The sequence below is a fragment of the Nicotiana attenuata genome, chromosome 2 (genome assembly GCF_001879085.1).
Source record: "Nicotiana attenuata strain UT chromosome 2, NIATTr2, whole genome shotgun sequence".
Classification (NCBI taxonomy): domain Eukaryota; kingdom Viridiplantae; phylum Streptophyta; class Magnoliopsida; order Solanales; family Solanaceae; genus Nicotiana; species Nicotiana attenuata.
In genome coordinates, this window is record NC_031990.1 from 9,200,053 (window position 1) to 9,225,905 (window position 25,853).

Below are 25,853 nucleotides of genomic sequence, written 5' to 3' on the forward strand. Positions count from 1 at the left end.
GTAGTTAAAGAGTTGATGAGGGAAGGAGGAAGGCCCAGTTAACAGCAATTAGAAATTTTAGAATTGTGACTTTATGTAGATCCAATTCCCTAGTAGCTACAAATTTACTTTTTTGAACCCCCTTCGTGAAGATCCTGCCTCCGCCACGGTGTATAGGTTGATCTTCAAATAAGAAAGCATTATCATCTTTATAATATTAAAGGTCCTTTCGTAGAAGAGGAAAGTTGAGCGATGAAAATTTATTTTTCGAACTTAATTTACATGGTGATTAAAGAGCAAACAAACTTTGTGACATAGTTAATTTCCTACACAGAACACGCCGCCATCAAATTGTGTTGAAGATCAAAGTACAACTAAAAATTTAAGTTAAAATTTGCATAATAATTTTATGTACAAAAATTTAAATGGTGATTATAATTTTATCTAACATGAAATTAAATAAAGTACACTTTATTTTGAATGATAATTAAGCTTAAATGAAAATTGGAGGAGCATCATATTCTATGTGTTTGTATTGTTTATAAGAGAGGAAAAACAAATCCTTATAGGATAATCAATCCTCTTTGAGAAAAAAAAAAAAGTTTCTTGCTCTGAAGAAACTGAAGAATAGAGCGTATCAGGAACATGTTTAATTACCCATTAAGACTTTTTTTTTTTTTAATGACCGGCTCAAACTTGAATGGGTTGGGCGAATTAAATAAGTTTGAACTTAAATTATCACCGGTGGTATATCATATAAACGTCACATTTTGTGAAGATCTACAGGAAAGCAAGTAGTTTTCAGTAGGACTGGGCAGCATTCGATTCCATAAACTACTCGATCAACAACAACTTGCCAACATTATCATCAACTGACGTGATCACTACTGGAAATTAGTCCTATGGCAATGGCTGAAAATCCGTTGCAGTATATAAGGAAACCGTTGCAATAGCCTACTGGAACGGTTTGGGGACCGTTTCACCAGGTCGCGTGGCAATGGATCTAATGCAACGGTTTGTATAACCGTTGCTATATTACTATCTATTGCAACGGTGTTTCATTCCTTCTATTACAAAGGAAATTTTAGTCAATTGGAAAAGTTCATAACTGTTGCAATATCTTTATGCAAAGGTTATTAAATCTATTGCAACGACAACATTATGATATTACAACAGTTTCGAATAACTATTGCAACGGTTTTATCGAGACTAAAAGCTCGTATAACACCTATGGCAACGGCTCACACATGTTAAGCCCAAGTGTAAATAAATAATTATGTATAATAAAATGTAATACACCAAAATATATATACATTATGAAATAAAACTATTCATAAACAAAAGCATACTCCAAATCATCCAATTGATAATATCCATGAGAGCAAATACAATTCAAGAGTTAGCATAAGTTTCAAAATGAACGAAAATAAAAGATTCCTAAAATATCTAAAACTTCAGCAACAATTGATATCTTCTTAAGCAAGGTGTTCACTGCTTTTGTCTGTAACTTTATCATTTACTTCACCTACAAAAGATGACAAATAAGAGTATGAGATAACTTTCAAGTCATGATAATCGTTTCGGCAATGCTACATGATTTATCAGCTCATCAATATTCAACTTTTGTTACTTCATATAGACTAGTGATAAAAGCATAAGTATGTAAATATTTTGCTGCCATCGAGTACTGGGTACATCAACTTTCACAAATTTCACTAAAAAGGTACATATATACTTAATAACTACACAAATTTTCCATGTCAAGTTTAAAAAATCTTTTCCATAACCAAATTGTGTTCTCTTTTCTTTTCTCCTTGCAGAAGAAGAATTGGTTTTACTAGAAGTGTATGTAAGTATAGAGGAGTTGCTAGGTAATTAAACCCATTGCACCTTGTCCAGTAGCAAAAATCCCAATCCTTTACTACCTTTTCATTCAAAAGAAATAAAAGATTCTTTGAATTTAATTAATTTCAGAAATCATCACAATAATATACAGGAAGCAAGAATCAGACGAGTTTAAAAACAAAGATTTGTACTTGGAGGTACTTATAATAATTACTTTATTTCACTCCATTTAATTTCTGTGACGACCCAAAAGGTCATCACCTGTTTCTTCATTTATTTCGTGCTTCCGAGGCCTTGAAACCCTCACTTTTAGTCGCCTCGATTTGCGTGCGCAGTCCGGGCGCGTAGCCGGAGAGCTTAAATGTGAATTCTGTGAAAAAATTTAATGAATTTTGATATTAATATGATTAAAGTTGACTTTGGTCAACATTTTTGGTAAACGGACCCGGACTCATAATTTGACGGTCCCGGAGGGTCCGTAGAAAAATATGGGACTCGGGCATATGCCCGGAGTCGAATTCCGAGGTCTAGAGCCCGAGAAATAAATTTTTCTGTGAAATTGTTTTTCTGAAATTTATATGGAAATTTGAAATGAAAATGGATTAGAAAGTGTTGGTATCGGGCCCGTATTTTGGTTCCGCGCCTGGTACAGGTCTTATATGTGGTTTAAGCGCTTTCTGTGAAATTTGGTTGAAATCGGGCGTCATTTGACGTGTTTCGGACCTAAAACTCTAAGTTTGAAAGTTTATGAAGTTTGATGAAAAAGTGATGATTTTGAGGTTTGATTCCTCGTTTTTGATGTTATTTTGGCGATTTGATAGCACGATTGAGTTCGTAGGATGTTGTTGAGTTAGTGTGTGTGATTGGTTAGGAACCCGAGGGCTCGGGAGTGTTTTTGGAGGTGTTCGGGGTGGTTTTGGAATGAGGAAAAAATTGCAGAAAAATCTGCTGTTGGTGCACAGTGAAATCCTTCTTCGCGTTCGCACTCCTCCCCTCGCGTTCGCGTAGCTCTGTGTCTTCCTTCTTCGCGTTCGCGTTCTGGCCATCGCGATCGCGTAAGCCAAATTCAGGGCCCCAATAAGTCCCTTCTTCGCGTTCGCGTTCTGGCCATCGCGATCGCGATGCTTTGTTGTTTCCTCCATCGCGTTCGCGTCTCCCGGTACGCGTTCGCGTAGGCCAACCTTGGACCCCCAGTAATTTTACTCTACGCGTTCGCAACCCTCCCTCGCGAACGCAGTGCTTCCAGTTTCCCCTACTTCGCGAACGCGACCCTTATGTAGCGAACGCATAGAACAAATTCGTCCAGTGATTTTTAAAGTCTAAAAACAGACCCATTACGGGATTTTTCCCATTCTTTCATAAAACTTGTCTTCTCTAAGCTGTAGGGGCGACTTTTGAAGCTCTTCTTCACCAAAGTCTTTGGGTAAGTAATTTCCCACCTAATTCCTTCACTCTTCTTCATTAAGTACTGAAATCCTAGACCTAAATCATGAAATCAAAGTAGAAATTAGGGGTTTTGGGTAGAGTTAGGGTTTTGAGAATTTTGGGTGATTCAACCTCAATTTGGGGTCGAATCTTAAAACAAATTGCATATTTGAACTCGTGAGGTTGTGGATGATTGGGTTTTGGTCCGAGCCTCGTGTTTGGACCATGTGGACCCGGTGTCGGATTTTGGAATTTTTGGAAGAAAGCTTGAAAATTCATATTTAGGTATTGGGTTTAGTTTGTTTAGCTATTATTAATATTGTAAAGTCATTATTTCATAGATTTGACTGAGTTGGAGCCGAATTCGAGGGGTAAAGCTATACTAGAGGCTTGAGTTGAGTTTGGAGCATTCGAGGTAAGTGTTTGATCTAACTTTGGCTTGAGGGAGTAGGATTAGATTGTTATTTGCTAATTGCTAAATGTTGAGTACGGTGTATAGGCATGGTGACGAGTATTTATACACCGGTGTCTAGCATGACAGTGAGTCCTTATTTGGGATTCGGCAGTGACTCTTCCTTGTCAATTGATGGTTTTATATGATATGGAAGGAATGAGAAGGAAATATGATTTGTGAACTCCTTGGAGCGTTGGCTCGATTTTTGACCTGATTATAAAGTAAGAAATGAACGTAATAAAAAGGGATGTGATTATCTCCCTTGCCGGGATGTTTGAACATATTGTTGTTGCTCCCTTGCCGGGATTTAGCTGTTTTGCTTGGTTCTCCCTTGCCGGGATATTTAATGTTGTTTGTCTATCCCCTCGCCCTGTTGTTTGTGATTGTTGTTTGGGTGAGGAAGAGTGATTATGCACGAAGGGTCATTCCGTGCCATGCTTTGATTATTTATGCACGAAGGAACATTCCGTGCCATGCTTTGATGCCATGCTTTGATTATTTATGCACGAAGGAACATTCCGTGCCATGCTTTGATGCCATGCTTTGATTATTTATGCACGAAGGAACATTCCGTGCCATGTTTTGATTATATTTGCACGAAGGGTCATTTCGTGCCATGTTTGATTATATTTGCACGAAGGGTCATTCCGTGCCATGTTTGATTATATTTGCACGAAGGGTCATTCCGTGCCATGTTTTGATTATTTATGCACGAAGGAACATTTCGTGCTCTGATTTGATTACAATTGCACGAAGGGTCATTCCGTGCCATGATATGAGAGTTATGTGAGGGAAAGCACGAAGGTTGATGCCGTGCACTTTATTTGATTGTTTTGGTAAGTACGAGAGTAAAAGCACGAAGGGTGATGCCGTGCACTTGTCTTTGATTTTCCTGATGTTCTTGATGATAATTGAGTTACGTTGTCCTCTACTTCTATTTATTGATTTTCTTGTTGTTATCGGTTCAAGTGCATTAGTTGTCTTATTCCGCTATTACTGAGTTTCTTTATGTTGGCATTTTTCTTTATTGTGTTACTTGTCATTACTTATTTTCTTCGGTGAGTCATAATTATTGTGTACTTGTTGTCTTATGAGTTCGTATAAATTGTTGCGTTGTTTGGAGTAAATTTCATTTGGAAGAACTGTTGATTTAATGAAATGGGAGCGGGTGGTACGCCTACCACGGAAACATTGAGAAATGGGATCGGGTTGCACGCCTGCAACGAGATGTGTACAGACAGTGAAATCTGCTTTTATCCTCCTTATCCATGTTAGAGATAATTTATTGATGTTCCTTATTATTCTCTTTAATTTCCGTATTATCTGCTATCCCCGAAGCATGTTCGCTTCCCATTTAACATAGTTATTATTGTTATTTTCCCGCTGTCTAGCCTCGTCACTACTTCGCCGGGGTTAGGCCAGGCACTTACCAGCACATGGGGTCGGTTGTGCTGATGCTACACTCTGTGCATCTTTTTGCACAGATCCAGGTGTTGGAGTAGCATTTGAGTAGCAGTAGCATTTTGGGAGCGAGCTTCCAGTCCAGGGACATTCGAGGTAGCCTTGCTGACGTCCGCAGGCCCGGAGTCCTTTCTATTTTATTCTGTTTGTTATCATTTGTACCGAAGCAGACAGTCTTATGTTTTCATTCAAACCTTGTATTTAGTATTCTCTAGACGTTCGTGAGTATTGTGACACCAGTCTTGGGTAGAGAATTTTGTTAAGCTTCCGCATTTCTTTCAGTTAATCATATTTGAGACTTCCGCTTATTTATTAAATGCTTTATTGTTCCTAATATTGTCAAAGTTTGTTAAAAGAGGTAGTTGTTAATTGGCTTGCCTAGCTCCCATTAGTAGGCGCCATCACGACTCCCGAGGGTGGGAAATCCGGGTCGTGACAGTTGGTATCAGAGCTCTAGGTTACATAGGTCTCACAACTCACGGACAAGCTCGGTAGAGTCTAAGGGATCGGTACGGAGACGTCTGTATTTATCCCCCAGAGGCTACAGAGTTAGGAAAGTTTCACATTTGTTCTTTCTTGTCGTGCGGTTCTGTTTCTCAAACACCGGTTGAATTTCTACTCTTGTCCTTTCGCGAATGGCGAGGTCATGTACCGCTCCTTCAGCTGAGTAGCAGCACAGACCAGTATTAGGCTAGCTTCGTGTTTGGAGGCTTTGTGGAGGTAAAAGTATTAGAGGTGGAGGTAGAGATGCTAGAGGCGGAGGTAAAGGTATTAGAGGTGGAGATGCAGGTATGGTTCTGGTTTGTGGTAGAGAAGCTTCGGTTTTATTTTGCGCCGTATCTGGTCGTGCCTAGTGATTCTATTATGGGGGATCGTGTCCATTGTTCATGTATAATGGTGATTGAGGTTTGAGACTCGTGTAGATTTGCTTCTTCTGGACATGGATGAATTCAGTGTTATATTGGGATGGACTGGTTATTACCCTATCACGCTATCTGGGACTGTCACGCCAAGACTGTGACCTTAGCGTTGCCCGATACGCCTCGTTTAGAGTGGAGGGGCGCTCCAGGTTATTCTACCCGCCGTGTTATTTCATATGTGAAGGCTCGACGCATGGTCGAGAAGGGGTGTTTAGCTTATCTGGCGTATGTTCGCGATTCCAGCGCAGAGGTCCCCTCCATTGATTCTGTTCCTATTGTTCGGGAGTTCCCCGAGGTTTTCCCTTCAAACCTGCCGGGCATGCCGCCCGACAAGGATATTGATTTCTGTATTGATCTGGCTCCAGGCACGCAGCCTATTTCTATTCCGCCGTACCGCATGGCCCCGCCAGAGTTGAAGGAGTTAAAGGACCAGTTGCAAGATTTGCTAGAGAAGGGTTTTATCAGGCCTAGTGTTTCTCCTTGGGGTGCGCCGGTGTTATTTGTGAAGAAAAAGGATGGATCGATGAGGATGTGCATTGGTTACCGGCAATCGAACAAAGTGACGATAAAGAACAGGTATCCACTGCCGAGGATTGATGATTTGTTTGACCAGCTTCAGGGTGCAAAGGTGTTTTCAAAGATAGACTTGAGATCTGGCTACCATCAGCTGAGGATTTGGGCGTCTGATGTCCCTAAGACAGCATTCCGCACTCGGTATGGGCATTATGAGTTTTTGGTCATGTCATTTGGGTTGACCAATGCCCCAGCAGCATTTTATGGAGTTGATGAACAGAGTGTTCAGGCCTTATTTGGACTCGTTCGTGATAATCTTTATTGATGATATTCTGGTATACTCCCGCAGCCAGGAGGAGCACGAGCAGCACCTCAGAGTGATTCTTCAGACTCTGAAGGATAGTCAGTTATATGCTAAGTTCTCGAAGTGCGAGTTCTGGTTGAGTTCGGTTGCATTCCTGGGTCACGTCGTATCAGCAGAGGGTATTCACGTGGACCCGAAGAAGATTGAGGCAGTCAAGAACTGGCCTCGACCAGCATCAGCTACCGAGATTCGGAGTTTCTTGGGGTTAGCAGGTTATTATCGCCGGTTCGTGGAGGGATTTTCATCTATTGTAGCCCCGATGACCAGATTGACCCAGAAGGGTGCCCAGTTCAGATGGTCAGATGAGTGTGAGGCGAACTTTCAGAAGCTTAAGACAGCTCTGACTACAGCACCGATATTGGTTTTGCCCACAGGCTCAGGGCCTTATACAGTTTATTGTGATGCCTCCCGTATTGGGCTTAGTGCGGTATGGATGCAGGATGGCAGAGTCATTGCTTATGCTTCAAGGCAATTGAAGATCCACGAGAAGAATTATCTGGTTCATGATCTAGAGTTGGAAGCCATTGTTCATGCCTTGATGATTTTGAGGCATTACCTGTATGGTGTGACGTGTGAGGTGTACACTGATCACAAGAGTCTTCAGTACTTTTTCAAGCAGAAAGAGTTGAACTTGAGGCAGAGAAGGTGGTTGGAGTTATTGAAAGATTATAATGTTTCTATTTTGAATCACCCGGGGAGAGCCAATGTGGTGGCCGATGCATTGTGTAGGAAGTCCGCCAGCATGGGTAGTCTTGCTTATATTCCGGTTAGCCAGAGACCGCTTGCTTTGGATATTCAGGCCTTGGCCAATCGGTTTGTGAGGTTGGACATTTTTGAGCCTAGCAGAGTGTTAGCTTGCACGGTCGCTCGTCCTTCATTATTGGAGCGTATCCGTGATCGGCAGTTTGATGATCCCCATTTGTGTGTCCTGAGAGACACGGTGCAGCGTGGAGGTGCCACGAAGGTGACCTTAGATGATGATGGTGTTTTGAGATTGCAGGGGCGAGTTTGTGTGCCCAATGTCGATGGGATTCGAGAGTTGATCTTAGCGGAGGCCCATAGTTCTCGGTATTCTATTCACCCGGGCGCCGCGAAGATGTATCAGGACTTGCGGCAGCATTATTGGTGGTGTAGGATGAAGAAAGATATTGTTGCGTATGTGGCTCGATGTTTGAACTGTCAGCAGGTCAAGTATGAGCACCAGAGGCCTGGTGGTTTGTTTTAGAGGATTGAGCTTCCCGAGTGGAAGTGGGAGAGGATTACCATGGATTTCGTTACTGGACTTCCGATGACTCGGAAGAAATTTGATGCTATTTGGGTCATTGTTGATAGGCTGACCAAGTCAGCGCATTTTATTCCTGTTGCAGCCACTTATTCATCAGAGAGGTTAGCTGAGATCTACATCCGAGAGATTGTTCGCCTTCACGGGGTGCCGGTATCTATCATTTCGGACCGGGGTACGCAGTTTACCTCGCGCTTCTGGATAGCAGTTCAGCAGGAGTTGGGCACCCAGGTTCAGTTGAGCACAGCGTTCCATCCTCAGACGGACGGCCAGTCCGAGAGGACTATTCAGATATTGGAGGATATGCTCCGAGGCTGTGTCATTGATTTTGGAGGCTCGTGGGACCAGTATTTGCCTTTAGCAGAGTTCGCCTACAACAACAGCTACCAGTCCAGCATTTAGATGGCTCCATATGAGGCGTTGTATGGTAGGCGATGTCGGTCTCCAGTCGGATGGTTTGAGCCGGGAGAGGCTCGGTTATTGGGTACAGATTTAGTTTAGGAGGCCTTGGATAAGGTCAAGATCATTCAGGACAGGCTTCGTTCGGCTCAGTCGCGGCAAAAGAGTTATGCATATCGTAAGGTTCGGGATGTAGCTTTCATGGTTGGTGAGCGGGTCTTGCTCCGAGTGTCGCCTATGAAGGGCGTGATGAGATTCGGGAAGAAGGGAAAGCTTAGCCCTAGATTCATTGGCCCATTTGAGATTCTCGATCGTGTGGGAGAGGTGGCTTACAGACTTGCCTTTCCGCCCAGCTTGTCAGCCGTACATCCAGTGTTTCATGTGTCCATGCTTCGGAGGTATCACGGCGATCCAGCTCACGTGTTAGATTTCAGCACTGTCCAGTTGGACAAGGATCTGTCCTATGAGGAGGAGCCGGTAGCTATTCTAGACCGGCGGGTTCGTCAGTTGAGATCCAAGAGTTTTCCTTCAGTGCGTGTCCAGTGGAGAGGTCAGCCCCCTGAGGCATCGACCTGGGAGTCCGAGTCTGATATGCGGAGCCGTTATCCTCATATGTTTCCCGACTCAGGTACTTCTTTCTTTTGTCCGTTCGAGGACGAACGGTTGTTTTAGAGGTGGAGGATGTGACGACCCAAAGGGTCATCACCTGTTTCCTCATTTATTCCATGCTTCCAAGGCCTTGAAAACCTCACTTTTAGTCGCCTCGATTTGCGTGCGCAGTCCGGGCGCGTAGCCGGAGAGCTTAAATGTGAATTCTGTGAAAAAATTTAATGAATTTTGATATTAATATGATTAAAGTTGACTTTGGTCAACATTTTTGGTAAACGGATCCGAACCCGTGATTTGACGGTCCCGGAGGGTCCGTAGAAAAATATGGGACTCGGGCATATGCCCGGAGTCGAATTCCGAGGTCTAGAGCCCGAGAAATGAATTTTTCTGTGAAATTATTTTTTTGAAATTTATATGGAAATTTGAAATGAAAATGGATTAGAAAGTGTTGGTATCAGGCCCGTATTTTGGTTCCGGTGCCCGGTACAGGTCTTATATGTGGTTTAAGCGCTTTCTGTGAAATTTGGTTGAGGGCGTCATTTGACGTGTTTCGGACCTAAAACTCTAAGTTTGAAAGTTTATGAAGTTTGATGAAAAAGTGATGATTTTGAGGTTTGATTCCTCGTTTTTTATGTTATTTTGGCGATTTGATCGCACGGTTGAGTTCGTAGGATGTTGTTGAGTTAGTGTGTGTGATTGGTTAGGAGCCCCGAGGGCTCGGGAGTGTTTTCGGAGGTGTTCGGGGTGGTTTTAGAGTTAGGAAACAATTGCAGAAAAATCTGCTGTTGGTGCACAGTGAAATCCTTCTTCGCGTTCGCACTCCTCCACTCGCGTTCGCGTAGCTCTGTGTCTTCCTTCTTCGCGTTCGCGTCCTACACCTCGCGATCGCGTAAGCCAAATTCAGGGCCCCAGTAGGTCCCTTCTTCGCGTTCGCGTTCTGGCCATCGCAATCGCGATGCTTTGTTGTTTCCTCCATCGCGTTCGCGTCTCCTGGTACGCGTTCACGCAGGCCAACCTTGGACCCCCAGTAATTTTACTCTACGCGTTCGCAGCCCTCCCTCGTGAACGCGGTGCTTCCAGTTTCCCCTACTTCGCGAACGCGACCCTTATGTCGCGAACGCATAGAACAAATTCGTCCAGTGATTTTTAAAGTCTAAAAACAGACCCATTACGGGATTTTTCCCATTCTTTCATAAAACTTGTCTTCTCCAAGCTGTAGGGGCGACTTTTGAAGCTCTTCTTCACCAAAGTCTTTGGGTAAGTAATTTCCCACCTAATTCCTTCACTCTTCTTCATTAAGTACTGAAATCCTAGACCTAAATTATGAAATCAAAGTAGAAATTAGGGGTTTTGGGTAGAGTTAGGGTTTTGAGAATTTTGGGTGATTCAACCTCAATTTGGGGTCGAATCTTAAAACAAATTGCATATTTAGAACTCGTGAGGTTGTGGATGATTGGGTTTTGGTCCGTAGCCTCGTGNTGGGTTTAGTTTGTTTAGCTATTATTAATATTGTAAAGTCATTATTTCATAGATTTGACTGAGTTGGAGCCGAATTCGAGGGGTAAAGCTATACTAGAGGCTTGAGTTGAGTTTGGAGCATTCGAGGTAAGTGTTTGATCTAACTTTGGCTTGAGGGAGTAGGATTAGAGTGTTATTTGCTAATTGCTAAATGTTGAGTACGTTGTATAGGCATGGTGACGAGTATTTATACACCGGTGTCTAGCATGACCGTGAGTCTTTATTTGTGCTTATTTGGGATTCGGTAGTGACTCTTCCTTGTCAATTGATGGTTTTTATATGATATGGAAGGAATGAGAAGGAAATATGATTTGTGAACTCCTTGGAGCGTTGGCTCGATTTTTGACCTGATTATAAAGTAAGAAATGAACGTAATAAAAAGGGATGTGATTATCTCCCTTGCCGGGATGTTTGAACATATTGTTGTTGCTCCCTTGCCGGGATTTAGCTGTTTTTCTTGGTTCTCCCTTGTCGGGATATTTAATGTTGTTTGTCTATCCCCTCGCCCTGTTGTTTGTGATTGTTGTTTAGGTGAGGAAGAGTGATTATGCACGAAGGGTCATTCCGTGCCATGCTTTGATTATTTATGCACGAAGGAACATTCCGTGCCATGCTTTGATTATTTATGCACGAAGGAACATTCCGTGCCATGCTTTGATTATTTATGCACGAAGGAACATTTCGTGCCATGTTTTGATTATATTTGCACGAAGGGTCATTCCGTGCCATGTTTGATTATATTTGCACGAAGGGTCATTCCGTGCCATGTTTGATTATATTTGCACGAAGGAACATTCCGTGCTCTGATTTGATTACAATTGCACGAAGGGTCATTCCGTGCCATGATATGAGAGTTATGTGAAGGAAAGCACGAAGGTTGATGCCGTGTACTTTATTTGATTGTTTTGGTAAGTACGAGAGTAAAAGCACGAAGGGTGATGCCGTGCACTTGTCTTTGATTTTCCTGATGTTCTTGCTGATAATTGAGTTACATTGTCCTCTACTTCTATTTATTTATTTTCTTGTTGTTATCAGTTCAAGTGCATTAGTTGTCTTATTCCGCTATTACTGAGTTTCTTTATGTTGGCATTTTTCTTTATTGTGTTACTTGTCATTATTTGTATTCTTCGGTGAGTCATAATTATTGTGTACTTGTTGTCTTATGAGTTCGTATAAATTGTTGCGTTGTTTGGAGTAAATTTTATTTGGAAGAACTGTTGATTTAATGAAATGGGAGCGGGTGGTACGCCTACCACAAAAACATTGAGAAATGGGATCGGGTTGCACGCCTGCAACGAGATGTGTACAGACAGTGAAATCTGCTTTTATCCTCCTTATCCGTGTTAGAGATAATTTATTGATGTTCCTTATTATTCTCTTTAATTTCCGTATTATCTGCTATCCCCGAAGCATGTTTCCTTCCCATTTAACATAGTTATTATTGTTATTTTCCCGCTGTAGATATATATTTATAACTGCACAGGTTTATGTGGAAGTCCTGTCTAGCCTCGTCACTACTTCGCCGGGGTTAGGCCAGGCACTTACCAGCACATGGGGTCGGTTGTGCTGATGCTACACTCTGTGCATCTTTTTGCACAGATCCAGGTGTTGGAGCAACATTTGAGTAGCAGTAGCATTTTGGGAGCGAGCTTCCAGTCCAGGGACATTCGAGGTAGCCTTGCTGACGTCCGCAGGCCCGGAGTCCTTTCTATTTTATTCTGTTTGTTATCATTTGTACCGAAGCAGACAGTCTTATGTTTTCATTCAAACCTTGTATTTAGTATTCTCTATACGTTCGTGAGTATTGTGACACCAGTCTTGGGTAGAGGATTTTGTTAAACTTCCGCATTTCTTTCAGTTAATCATATTTGAGACTTCCGCTTATTTATTAAATGCTTTATTGTTCCTAATATTGTCAAAGTTTGTTAAAAGAGGTAGTTGTTAATTGGCTTGCCTAGCTCCCATTATTAGGCGCCATCACGACTCCCGAGGGTGAGAAATCCGGATCGTGACAATTTCTTTCAACTTCTGATCTAATAAAGATCATTAACAGAGAAAGAAAAATTTGAAACTTGGCAGTTATCTAGGAATAGATGAGTAGTAGTTGCTTCACATGAATTGTACATGAGAATAGACCAATCTATTGTAAGAATAAAAATATCTTAATTTAGCAAAGAAATCAAATATAGTAACTTGCAGTGCAGAGTCAAATAATTACCATAGTTATTATCACAAGTACTGGGAATTTTAACTTTCTACGTCATGTGTTTTTTTCACCTTTTAATCTCCTTCTACCCCCCCCCCCCCCCCTCTTTTGTATCTTAGATTAAAGTTCTGGTGTTTCTATACAAATATAGCTTTCTCCAGTAATCCTCCCCATGAGAGAGATATTAAGTATGTACGTATCATGGGTGTTTATAGTAGATAGAAAGTTATAGGAGGAAGAGAAGGAAGAGTAGAGTTGGTGTAGCATCTAAAATAAATACTGACCTTGTTTGTTACTACTAGTAGATAGATGAACGATGAAATATTTGTTGAATAGCAGTTTGTGGTGCAGAGGTATCGATCTTCTCCCAATGAATGAGCAGCAAATATAGCTAGCATTTCAACCACGTCGTAATTTCTTGTCACATATTCCCCTTTTGTTTCTCTAGTTTCACTTGTAAATTTTGTTGAATGTCTTGATGCATCATGTCTTTAATTTTCTCTATTTTTTTTATTCATCTTCTCCTCGGTAACATTTATAGACGCCCAAAACGTCCAAATTTTCCTTTCAAAACTGTTTTCGTAACCCCCACCTATACAATCTCACGCGTCCACAATGCTTGGATTCCATGACTGATTAGTTGCCATCTTCACTTTCTTGAGTTGGTCCATCTTGGGATATTCCTCCATCTTGTGGTTGTATATTAAAGTACTAACAAATAACCAAAATGAAGATTTTATGCCAAGTTAAAACAGAAAAATAGCAACAATATTTTCAAATTAAAAACCATGGAAAAATCTCTAAAGTTATGCACATTAAAACCAAGTGTGAAATATTCAATTAAAACAACTATGACAGGTGTGTTAGCCATAAAATCAAAAGCATCATGACAAATCAATTCATCTGCCAAGGGTACAAAATTGCTCAAAATTGTATAAGTGTCCCTACTTTCCATGTTATCATTAATAATCTCCTTAGCTCTAAGCTGGGCATGTCACATGACGTTGTTGGAAGAAAACGATTTTACAATTGTACTAACAAGCAAATATAACCATAAAAATTATACAACATGTCATGCAAAATACTGAAGTAACATGACAATCTTTATAACTTTTGCTGAATCACTTTGATACTGAATTACTTGTCTCTTAAAATTATAAAATGAGGCAACAAGGCATTAACTATTAAAGCAGAATATTCTACTAGAATTAAGTCGACTAAAAAATGAGAAAAAGGAAAATACAATGCTGCTTTCAAACCCACTAAACCAACTTCATCCATTACTTGGTAAGAGTTTGGAGCCATAGTTAGCTAAAAATTAATAGGAAAGATTCATGTCAGAGTCATTCAATTGTTTTTTTCTGTACAAGACTACCTCCTAAACCAAGTAAAACACAAAATAAGCATATGAAACTCATTCTTAATGATAAAATACACCAACACCTTGGTCTTAGATTTTTTTGTGCTTCTGTAGATGATTTTATTACTGACTTTCTAAGATGATTCATAAGAAAGAGTTGATAAGGGATGATTAGCAGCTACTAAAACCCACGAATAGCCTTCAAAATGGGACAATCAATCAATTTTAAAGATGCAATAAAGAAGAAAAAGAACCCTAACAGATCCCCAATTTTACGAATAACAAGCAAAAATAGAAGAAATTTTAATATAAAAAACCCTAACATGTCCCTAATTTAGATTCAAAGCTTCAATACAAAGAAAGATGATGAACTCAACAAGAAATTAATAAGTGGAACAAGAAAGGGATGATTAATTCAAGAAGAAACCCCCAAATCTTAAATACATTACCACACATCTTAAATTAGGGATTTCAGATTTTTGCACATTTAACCTACAACAAGCAGTAGGTGGAATACACGAATCTAAGATTGCTAAAAAATCTATCCAAGAAAATACACTTACCGGCGCCACCCAATAGAATTTTACAGTTACGTACCGTCGACGATGTACAACTACCAGCAGCGAGATGCTATATAGATACAGGTTGTCAAAGCTATTTGGCACAGATTGTGGTGATGGTTTACAGCTACAACTACTGATCATGGCTATGGGATGATTCTTCCATAGATCTCAAGAGAATGCTAAAGTTTTTCGAAACAAACTTTGTTCCTTAGGTCTTTTAGTGTGCCGAAGTCATTTGGGGTTTTAGGAGACAAATGTTATAATTAAAAGATAAAAGATAAAAAATAAAAAATAAAAAATAAAATAATAGTGTTGGACAAGCTTAGTTAAATGGGAAAAAAAGGAGGGAGCAATAAACTGATCCAACAGATATTTTTAGCCTAAAATCTGTCGCCAAAGATACGTCTATTGCAACGGTTATAAAATCGTTGCAAAAATTGATGCTAGACAGGTTCCTAGAGAAAGACAATGGTTCTATAGATAAAGTGTCTCAAAAGCACTTAGACCCTTAGGCAACGGTTGTGTAACCGTTGCCATAAGAAAAAGTCGTTTGCAATAGGCCCAATTTCCAATTGTGGATTGTTGAGTTCCTTTGCTGCTCAAACCGTCATATTTCTTCACCAAAGAATGCTGGTGACAATAAACATCATACCATGAACATTAAAGATGCATGAGATGTTGTTGGTGGCTTCTCATGCATTGCTTGCATTTAAGATCGTAGCAGTGCCTTTCAGATTGTGATCACTTATATGCTCTATTTCATTTCACAACTCCTAGTTACACTTACAACCGTGTACGAATTTGAAGAATAAATCTTTCAATTGAAAAGATTTTCTGTGTATTTTATTCATTGCTTGTACTTGTGTGTGTGTATATATATATATATATATATATATATATATATATATATATATACACACACATACACAATTACATTTGAAGATAAAAAATAGTAAAGGAAAGAGAGTATGTACACTTGTCCTATTTTGATTTATCTAAATATAACAGAAATATTCTATTTTTATAACTAATTTATATTCTCTCACATGCTACTCACGTGAGGGAAAGAAGTGAGAAGCTTCTGATATTAAAATCTGATGTTGCGTGCATCTGACGGTGTATAATTAATCCATCATAAAATCATCCAAGGGATGTGTCTCGTCCACGTGTCCAAAACATTGAGCTGAGTATAACCTAGGTTATATTGAACTCTCCACTTGGTCCGAACAAAGATGAGTTCTAGGTTTCTTCTTCTTCTTCTTCTTCTTCTTCTTCTTCTTCTTCTTCTTCTTCTTCTTCTTCTTCTTCTTCTTCTTCACTCTTTCACTCTTCTTCTCTATCCTTGAGCAAAACTCCATGAATCTTAGAATTAGGATGTGGTTTCTTCTTCCCAACATCGATCCCTCCTCAAGTTGGAGGGTAACCTTGTGACCCCCAACTTGCTCATAATCTCTGAGTGAGAAACCCCCGAAAGTGGCTTTGTGAAAAGATCCGCCAATTGGTATTAGAAGGAACAAAAGATAGGGAAATTAGACCGGAAAGGAACTGTCGACGCACAAAACGACAGTCAATCTCGACATGTTTAGTGCGTTCATGGAAGACGGGATTACAGGAGATGTGAATGGCTGCCTTTTTATCATAATGAAGAGGTATGGGGAGGTTTACTGGTGCAAAGAGATCTTCAAGAAGTCGAAATAGCAAAGTAAGTTCTGCAGTTACTCGTCTCATAGATCTGTATTCTGCCTTTGCAGATAATAGAGAGACTGACACTTGCTTCTTTGATTTCCAGGAAATGGGTGCTCCTCCTAGTGTGATGAAGAAGCCACTGACAGACCTTCTAGAGTCCTTGCAAGAGATCCGATCAGCATCGCAAAATGCAAGCAAGGAAAATGATGGTGTTGCTTAGAGAAGAATTCCTTGTCCTGGATCTGAGCTCAAGTATTTCAGCACTCACAATGCATCAGAGAAATGAGAGAGACATGGATTCTGCATGTATTGACTGAGGGTAAGAGCTGCAAAGGAAAGATCTGGGCGAGTGTTAGTAAGATAGTTCAACTTCCCAACCATATAACGAAACACTGTGGGATTTTGCAAATGGTGCCCATCATCAGCTTGAAGCTTGGAGGAAGGATCAAGAGGAGAAGTGACTCGATCCAAATGAGAAACATCAAATTCCTGCAGCATGTCCAAGGTAAATTTCCTTTGACTCACAATGAAACCTTTCTTTTCTCGCAGAATTTCCATCCCTAAAAAATAATGTATACTTCCTAGATTTTTGACTTTGAACTCAGTGTTTAGAAAACCCTTGATATGTTGAACTTCTTCCAAGTCATCTCCAGTAATAGAATGTCATCTACATAGACAGCTAGGATAGAGATCAGGCTTCATGTGCATTTAAAAAATAGGGAGTAATCGTTTAATGATGAAGAATACACCTTAAAACTCGAACCCCTGCATACCATTGCCTGGAAGCTTGCTTCAAGCCATATAATGACTTCCTTAGTAAACAAACATGCTTAGGACTAGGAGGTGTTAAACCTGATGGAAACCTCATGTATACCTCCTCTTGAAGATCATCATGCAAAAATGCATTGCAGTCTCTTTTGGCTGCAATAGTGAGCAAACACCATATAGTTGTCATTTTCACTACTGGTGAAAAAGTCTCACTATAATCTATTCCTTCTCTTTGGACATCTCCCCTGACCACCAGCCTTGCTTTCAACCTTTCAACTCTTCCATCTAATAGATGCTTTACCTTATACACCCATTTACAAAGTAGAGCTCTTTTCCCTTTAGGTAGTTCAACCACATCCCATGTGTGATTGTCTTCTAGAGCTTTAATCTCTGATTCCATAGCTTCTATCCAACCTGGATGTTGACAAGCTTGTCCAAAACTGTTAGGCTCTGTGAGAGTAGAGATGAACTACATAACATGTTGATTGTTGGGTGATAGAGAAGAGAAACAATACTCCCTAGGCTTACTTGGTTGATTGAAACAAGCAACTCCTACATCTGTGAACATGATATTACTGCACACATAATCCCTCAAGTAGGTTGGTTGATTGGAAGCCCTTCCCGATTTCCTCACTAGTGTAGGTTGCTTAGGTGCAGGAACAGGTGAGCTAGTATATGGTGTATCTAGGATAGGTTGAAAAGGAGTTGGGCTAATAGATATTTGGGAATGAGGAGAAGTGTATGAAGATCTTGGTGATGGTGAAAGAAAATGTCAGAAACTTCAGGTTCTAAAGAGATAGGTGAGGATTGATCCTGTGATAAAGGTGAGTAGATAGGTTCTGCAGTGAAAGTTAAGCTTGGGAATATAGGTTGGTCTGATGTTCTATTCTCAACAAAAGGGAAATGTGATTCATGAAACTTCACATCCCTTAACACAAATACTCTTCCTGTGGACAATTCTAGTAGCTTATTTCCCTTCTAATGAAGGGGATAACCAAGCAAAATACAAGTTGTTGCCCTTTCATTTGCCTCTTCCTTGTGCTAGTGTTGAAGCATAACAAAGGCATCAAAAATTCCTCAAATAATCATACTTGGGCTTCTTCTGTAATAAAACTTCTTATGGTGCTTTTCTTTTAAAAACACTGGAAGGCATCCTATTAATAAGATGTGTGGTAGTTAGGATAGATTCTCCCCAATATGACATAGGTAGCTTGGATTGGAATATTAACCCCTTTGCAATCTCTAAGAGGTGTCTGTGTTTCCTCTCAACAATTCCATTATGTTGAGGAGTTTCTACACAAGACAATTGGTGCAAAATTCCTTGAGAAGCTAGGAAAGCTGCCTCTTGTATACCTTTTCCCAATTCTAGTGCATTGTCAAATCTTATCACTTTGACTTTCACATTGAATTATCTTTCAACCATAGACAATAATGATTTAATCATAGGAAAAGAGTTGCTCTTTGCACTTGATAAGAATGTCCATGTTCCTCTACTATAGTCATCTACTATAGTAAGGAAATACCTGAAACCATTGTAAGTATTTGGCATATAAGGTCCCCATGTGTCAACATGTATAAGTTCAAATTTATGCTTGGACCTTATGTTACTAACAGGGAAAGTACTTCTGGTTTGCTTAGCCTTAGGAAAAACATCATAGATAAACTCAAAATTTGACTTACAATAAAGAAAATCAAAATGTTTCATTGCTGAAACTGGGAGGTCTACCAATCTTACATGCCAAAGCTTAAAATCATAAACATCATTAACTTGAACTGGACTAGAAAAGGAAATGCACTCTGAAATAGAATTTTTCGAATTGGAAATACATCACTACTGAACATACCCTTAGACTTAAGACTACTTGGTTCCAATAATTAGAGTCCTTCTCTAACTTCACCAAAAGCTTGAGGACTCTTCATTGAAAGGCCATGTAACACACACTCAACAGATGTGAAAAGGACATCATACTTGAACTGAACACAAAACATAGGAACTGATAATAAATTATACTTAAATTCTGGAACATGTAATATATTGTTCAGAATATGACCAAGCAGAATAGAAATACTCCCTATATGAGTAACAATCACCTTGAAAGAGTTAAGTATTGTAACGACCCAACTAGTCATTTTGAACACTAGCTCGTCGTTCGGAAGATTGAGGTCATGAGTAGTTTCACTTCAGATATTATGACTTTGTACGTGTGGTCGGAATTGAATTTCGGGAAGTTCGGAGTTAATTTGGAAAGAAAATTCTCATTTCGGAAGCTTTAAGTTGGAAAATTGACAAAGGTGTGATTTTTGAGTAAATAACCTCAAAATCGGGATTTGAAGGTTCTAATAGGTTCGTATGATAATTTTAGACTTGGGCATATGTCCGGATCGGGTTTTGGATGACCCGGGAGCTTTTCGGCGCCTATTGTGGAAGTTAGCATTTTGGAAGAATTTCATAAATTTGGCTTGAAGTGCATTTCAATGTAATCAATGTCCGTTTTGGATTTTGAGTCTAGGAATAGATCCGTATGGTAATTCTGATATTGGGAGCGCATCCGCAAGTGACCAGAAGTGGACTTTCTGATACGGGGGTCAGATTTTGATTCCGGAAGTTGGAGTAGGTCCGCAATGTTAAATGCTACATGTATGCAAAATTTGAGGTCAGTCGGACATGATTTGATAGGGTTCGGCATCGAATGTTGAAGTTTGAAGTTCTAAAGTTCATTAAGCTTGAATTGAGGTGCGATTCATGATTTTGATGTTGTTTGATGTGATTTGAGGCCTCAAGCAGGTCCGTGTTATGTTATGGGACTGGTTTGTGTAATTCGACGGGGTCCCGAGGCCTCGGGTGTGTTTCGGGGTGGTCTCAGACCAAATTGGAGCTATTTTAGACTGCTGTAGCTGGTGTCTGGTGTCCTTCTTCATGAATGCAAAGGAAGTCCCGCGTTCACACAGAGGAAATTGTAGGGATGTTGAGATTGGCCTTCGCGAACGCGATGGGGGAGATGCGAACACGGTGAAGAATTTGAGGGACCTACGCGAATGCGAGTAGGCAGTCGCGAACACATAGAGGGAAGTGAGGACTACGCCTGAGGTCGTTTGGCCTATGTGAACGTGAGGTTGGGTATGCGAACGTGAAGTAGTGAGGTGTGACGACCCGGCCCGTCGTCACATGAGTTACTGCCCCGTTTCCCCCATTTTCTACTTCCTTATGTTTTATTATAAGAGTCTTGAGTGAACGAGTCGATTTGGATTGGTTTTGGATGGAAATGAGACACATAGTCTCTTTAAGGAAGGTTTGTATTGGAAAAGTCAACCAGATGTTGACTTATGAGTTAGAGGGCTCGGATGTGATTTCCGGTGATTTGGTTATCTTCGGGGGATGATTTGTGACTTAGGACTGTGATCGGAATTGACTTTGGAGGTTCGGTGTAGAATTAGGCTTGAATTGGAGAAGTTAGTATTTTGGCGAATTCCGGTTGATAGGTGAGATTTTGATCCGAGGGTCGAAATGGAATTCCGAGAGTTTCTGTAGCTTCGTTAGGTGATTTTGGATGTGTGTGCAAAATTTCAGATCTTGGATATTATGAAGACTGATTTCAGGACTAGATATGGGCACTATGAGTTTCTTGTTATGTTCTTTGGGCTGACTAATGCCCCAGCAGCATTCATGCATTTGATGAACAGTGTGTTCCGGCCGTATCTGGATTCGTTCGTTATTATTTTCATTGATGACATTCTGGTGTACTTGCGTAGTCAGGAGGAGCACGCACAGCATTTGCGAGTTGTATTGCAGAGATTGAGGGAGGAGAAACTTTATGCAAAGTTCTCCAAGTGTGAGTTTTGGCTTGGTTTAGTAGCTTTCTTGGGGCACGTGGTGTCCAGCGAGGGTATTCAAGTCGACTCAAAGAAGATAGAGGCGGTGCAGAGTTGGCCTAGACCGACCTCAGCCACAGAGATTCGTAGTTTCCTTGGGTTGGCAGGTTATTATCGCCGGTTTGTTTAGAGATTTTCCTCTATTGCGTCGCCCTTGACCAAGTTGACTCAGAAGGGTGCTCCATTCGTATGTTCGGACGAGTGCGAGGAGAGCTTTCAGAAGCTCATGACAGCTTTGACCACGGCTCCAGTGTTGGTTTTTCCATCAGCTTCAGGTTTTTATACTTTATATTATGATGCTTTGAGAGTTGGGATCAGATGTGTATTGATGTAGGAGGTTAGAGTTATTGCATATGCTTCTCGTCAGTTGAAGCCTCACGAGAAGAACTACCCTGTTCACGATTTGGAGTTGGCTGCTATAGTTCATGCTTTGAAGATCTGGAGGCACTACTTGTATGGCGTATCTTGTGAGGTATTCACTGATCATCGCAATCTTCAGCATCTATTCAAGCAAAAGGATCTTAATTTGAGGTAGCAGAGGTGGCTAGAGTTACTCAAGGATTATGATATTGCCATTCTGTATCACCCTGGGAAGGCCAATGTAGTGGCCGATGCTTTGAGCCGAAAGGCGGTTAGTATGGGGAGTTTGGCGTACATTCCAGTTGCGGAGAGACCCTTTACAGTTGACGTTCAGGCTTTCGCCAATCGGATGGTGACATTAGATATTTCGGAGCCTAGTTGGGTGTTGGCTTGTGTGGTTTCTCGGTCTTCCTTGTATGATCGCATCAGAGAGCGCCATTATGATGATCCGCATTTGCTTGTCCTTAAGGACAGGGTTCAGCATGATGATGCCAGGGATGTGACTATTGATGATGATGGCGTGTTGAGGATGCAGGGCCGGATTTGTGTGCCCAATGTGGATGGGCTTCGGGAGTTGATATAGGAGGAGGCCACAGCTCGCGGTATTCCATTCATCTGGGTTCCGCGAAGATGTATCAGGATTTGAGGCAACATTATTGGTGGAGGAGGATGAAGAAGGATATTGTAGGATTTGTAGCTCGGTGTCTCAATTGTCAGCAGGTAAAATATGAGCATCAGAGACCGGGTGGTGTACTTCAGCGGATGATTATTCCCGAGTGGAAGTGGTAGAGGATTACTATGGATTTCGTGAGTGGTCTCCCTCGGACTTTGAAGAAGTTTGATTCGATTTGGGTGATTGTGGATCCGCTGACCAAGTCCGCGCACTTCATTCTAGTATGTACTACCTATTCTAGAGCGGCTGGCAGGGATCTTTATCCGGGAGATTGTCCGATTGCATTGGGTTCCAGTGTCTATTATCTCAGATAGGGGTACTCAGTTCACTTCACAGTTCTAGAAGACTTTTCAGCGGGAGTTGGGTACACAGGTGGAGCTGAGCACAGCGTTTCATCCTCAGACGGACGGGCAGTCCGAGCGCACTATTAAGATATTGGAGGACATGTTGCGTGCCTGTGTTATTGATTTTGAAGGTTCTTGGGATAGGTTTTTGCCACTTGCAGAGTTTGCCTACAACAACAGTTATCAATCGAGCATTCAAATGGCTCCGTATGAGGCGTTGTAGATCTCCTATTGGTTGGTTCGAACCCGGTGACGCTAGGCTATTGGGGACAGAGATGGTTCAGGATGCCTTAGAGAAGGTGAAGCTGATTCAGGAGAGGCTTCGTACAGCACAGTCGCGTCAGAGGAGTTATGCGGACCGGAAGGTTCGAGATGTGTCTTATATGGTTGGTGAGAAGGTCTTGCTGAAGGTTTCGCCCATGAAGGGTGTTATGTGGTTTGGGAAGAAAGGGAAGCTGAGTCCGCAGTTTATTGGGCCTTTTGAGGTACTTAGGAGGATTGGGGAGGTGGCTTATGAGCTTGCTTTTCCACCCAGCTTGTCGGGCGTGCATCCGGTATTTCATGTATCTATGCTCCGGAAGTATGTTGGGGACCCGTCTCATGTATTGGATTTCAGCACTGTCCAGTTGGATGATGATTTGACCTATGATGTGGAGCCAGTGGCTATTTTGGGTCGTCAGGTTCGAAAGTTGAGATCAAAGGATATAGCGTCGGTAAAGGTGCAGTGGAGAGGTCGGCCCGTGGAGGAGGCTACTTGGGAGATCGAGCGAGAGATGCAGAGCAGATATCCTCAGCTGTTTGAGACTTCAGGTATGTTTCTTGACCCGCTCGAGGACGAGCGTTTGTTTTAGTTGGGGAGGATGTGACGACCCGACCCGTCGTCACGTGAGTTACCGCCCCGTTTCCCCTATTTTCTGCTTCCTTATGTTTTATTATAAGAGTCTTGAGTGAACGAGTCGATTTGGATTGGTTTTGGATGGAAATGAGACACATAGTCTCTTTAAGGAAGGTTTGTATTGGAAAAGTCAACCGGATGTTGACTTGTGAGTTAGAGGGCTCGGATGTGATTTTTGGTGATTTGGTTAGCTTCGGGGGATGATTTATGACTTAGGAGTGTGATCGGAATTGATTTTGGAGGTCCGGTGTAGAATTAGGCTTGAATTGGCGAAGTTAGTATTTTGGCAAATTCTGGTTGATAGGTGAGATTTTGATCCGCGGGTTGAAATGGAATTCCGAGAGTTGCTGTAGCTCGTTAGGTGATTTTGGATGTGTGTGCAAAATTTCAGATCATTCGGAGGTGTTTTGGTCGAGTTTTTGATCAAATGCGTAATTCGGAAGTTTTTGAGAAACTTAGGCTTGAATTCAGTGAGAATTGAGGATTTTAGCGTTGTTAGATGTGTTTTGATGATTGGAACAAGTTTGAATGATGTTTTAGGATGTGTTGATGTTTTTGGTTGAGGTCCCGGGGGCCTCGGGTGAGTTTCGTATGGTCTAACGGGCTAGTTTTGATGTTGAAAAATTGCAGGTTTTTCAGTTCAGGGTTGCAGAGATTGAATCCTTCGCGTTCGCGTAGGGTGAGACGCGAACGCATAGAAGGAGAATTGAGGGCCAGGGGTTAGGCCTTCGCGATCGCGGTGGAGTTCTCGCGTTCGCGGAAGGATAGGAGGTCAGGCATCGCGTTCGCATGAATGCCTTCGCGTTCGCGTATAAGGGCTGGGGTCCAGTGTTGAGTTGCCTTTCGTGTTCGCGTTTGGTTTACGCGTTCGCGTAGGCTTAGTGACCCCAAGTATTCGCGTTTGCGGGTTGGGTACCGTGTACGCGAAGGGTAAATTGGCCAGTGGGATAAGTTGTTCATCGCGAACGCGAGCGGGCCCTCGCGTTCGCATAGAGTAAAGGGTCAGCTGGCAGAAGGGTTTTATTAAACATTTCATCCGCGAACCAAGTCTTATTTCCACCATTTTTGAGCAACCTTGAGAGCTCTTGGACGGAATTTGAAGGGTATTTCGACTAGGTGTGATTGGAGGTGAGTTCCTTGGCCTAAATACATGAATTAATGGTAGAAATTACATGGAAATTTGTGGAAATTCATCAAAAGAGGGTAAAGCTAGGGCTTGGGAATTTGATATTTCAAAATAGAATTTGAGGGGTCAAATAGACTCCGATTTTGGTAAATTTGATATGTATAGACTCGTGGCGAGATAAGAAATCCGGTGATGTTATCTTCTTTTTCTTTAACAAACCTTTCAGTGGAAACATATATATATATATATATATATATATATATATATATATATATATATATATATATATATATATATATATATATATATCACGGGATCATTTCGTAAGAGGAGTACAATCACTCGATGACTAATCATGAACTCGTAAAGTCTCTACAATAGTCCGTCTAGTCTTAAGTAGTAATGTAAAATAGAGGAATTTAATAGGCGAGAGACTGCTCAAATAGTACAGCTATAGCATGATTGTGAACCTAGCCTACTCGGACAATAAATATGAATGTAGCTATGTACGGCTCTAGTCACCTTGCGCATACGTAGCCCCCACAACAAGTAGCACACATCAATTTACAATACTTACGGATATTTCTTCCTCATAGGGTTAGAACAGAGACTTACCATGCTCCGGAGTTCCATAACCGGCTCCAACACCACTCTAACACATCAAACTGATGCCCAACGCTCCAAAACCAGTCAAACAATGTGCAAACCAATGAAAATATTACTCTAATACTTATAAAAAATTCAATTTACAACAATTTCCAACTTAGCTCGGAAAGTCGATAAAGTCACCCTTGGGCCCACGTGCCCGAATTCTGAAATTTTTCGAAGAATAAGCATTACCCATAATATTAAAAACTCAAACATATGGTTTATTCTCATTTTTCATGCCCAAATTCGTGGTCAAATCCATAAATACACTTTTTTATGTTTTCTATAAAATCTCAAAAATTCTACAAATTTTCATGTCTAAATCCATGCACAATCCAAGTATTTAACTTGCATTAGGTGGGAATCACTTACCTTGACATAGATGATGAAAATCTCCCTTCCAAGAGATCCAAAATTGCCCAACCAAATGAAAAATGGAGGAAAATGGCCCAAATCCCGTCTTTAAAATGACACTCTAGCACTGCCCTTCTTTGCGAACGCGATAATCCCTTCGCGTTCGCGAAGCTCAGCCAGCCCAGGCCCAAAAACCCTTATTCGCGTTTGCGTTCCTCACAATGTGTTCGC

At 41.1% G+C, this 25,853-nt stretch overlaps 1 long non-coding RNA gene across 1 annotated transcript; it reads right to left on the reverse strand.

Moving 5' to 3' along the window:
- LOC109244007 lies at positions 1,274 to 15,325 on the reverse strand. The gene is made up of 2 exons (XR_002070657.1): positions 13,260 to 15,325; positions 1,274 to 1,504 (listed from the first exon to the last, which is right to left on the reverse strand). It is a non-coding gene; the product is annotated as an uncharacterized LOC109244007 (long non-coding RNA).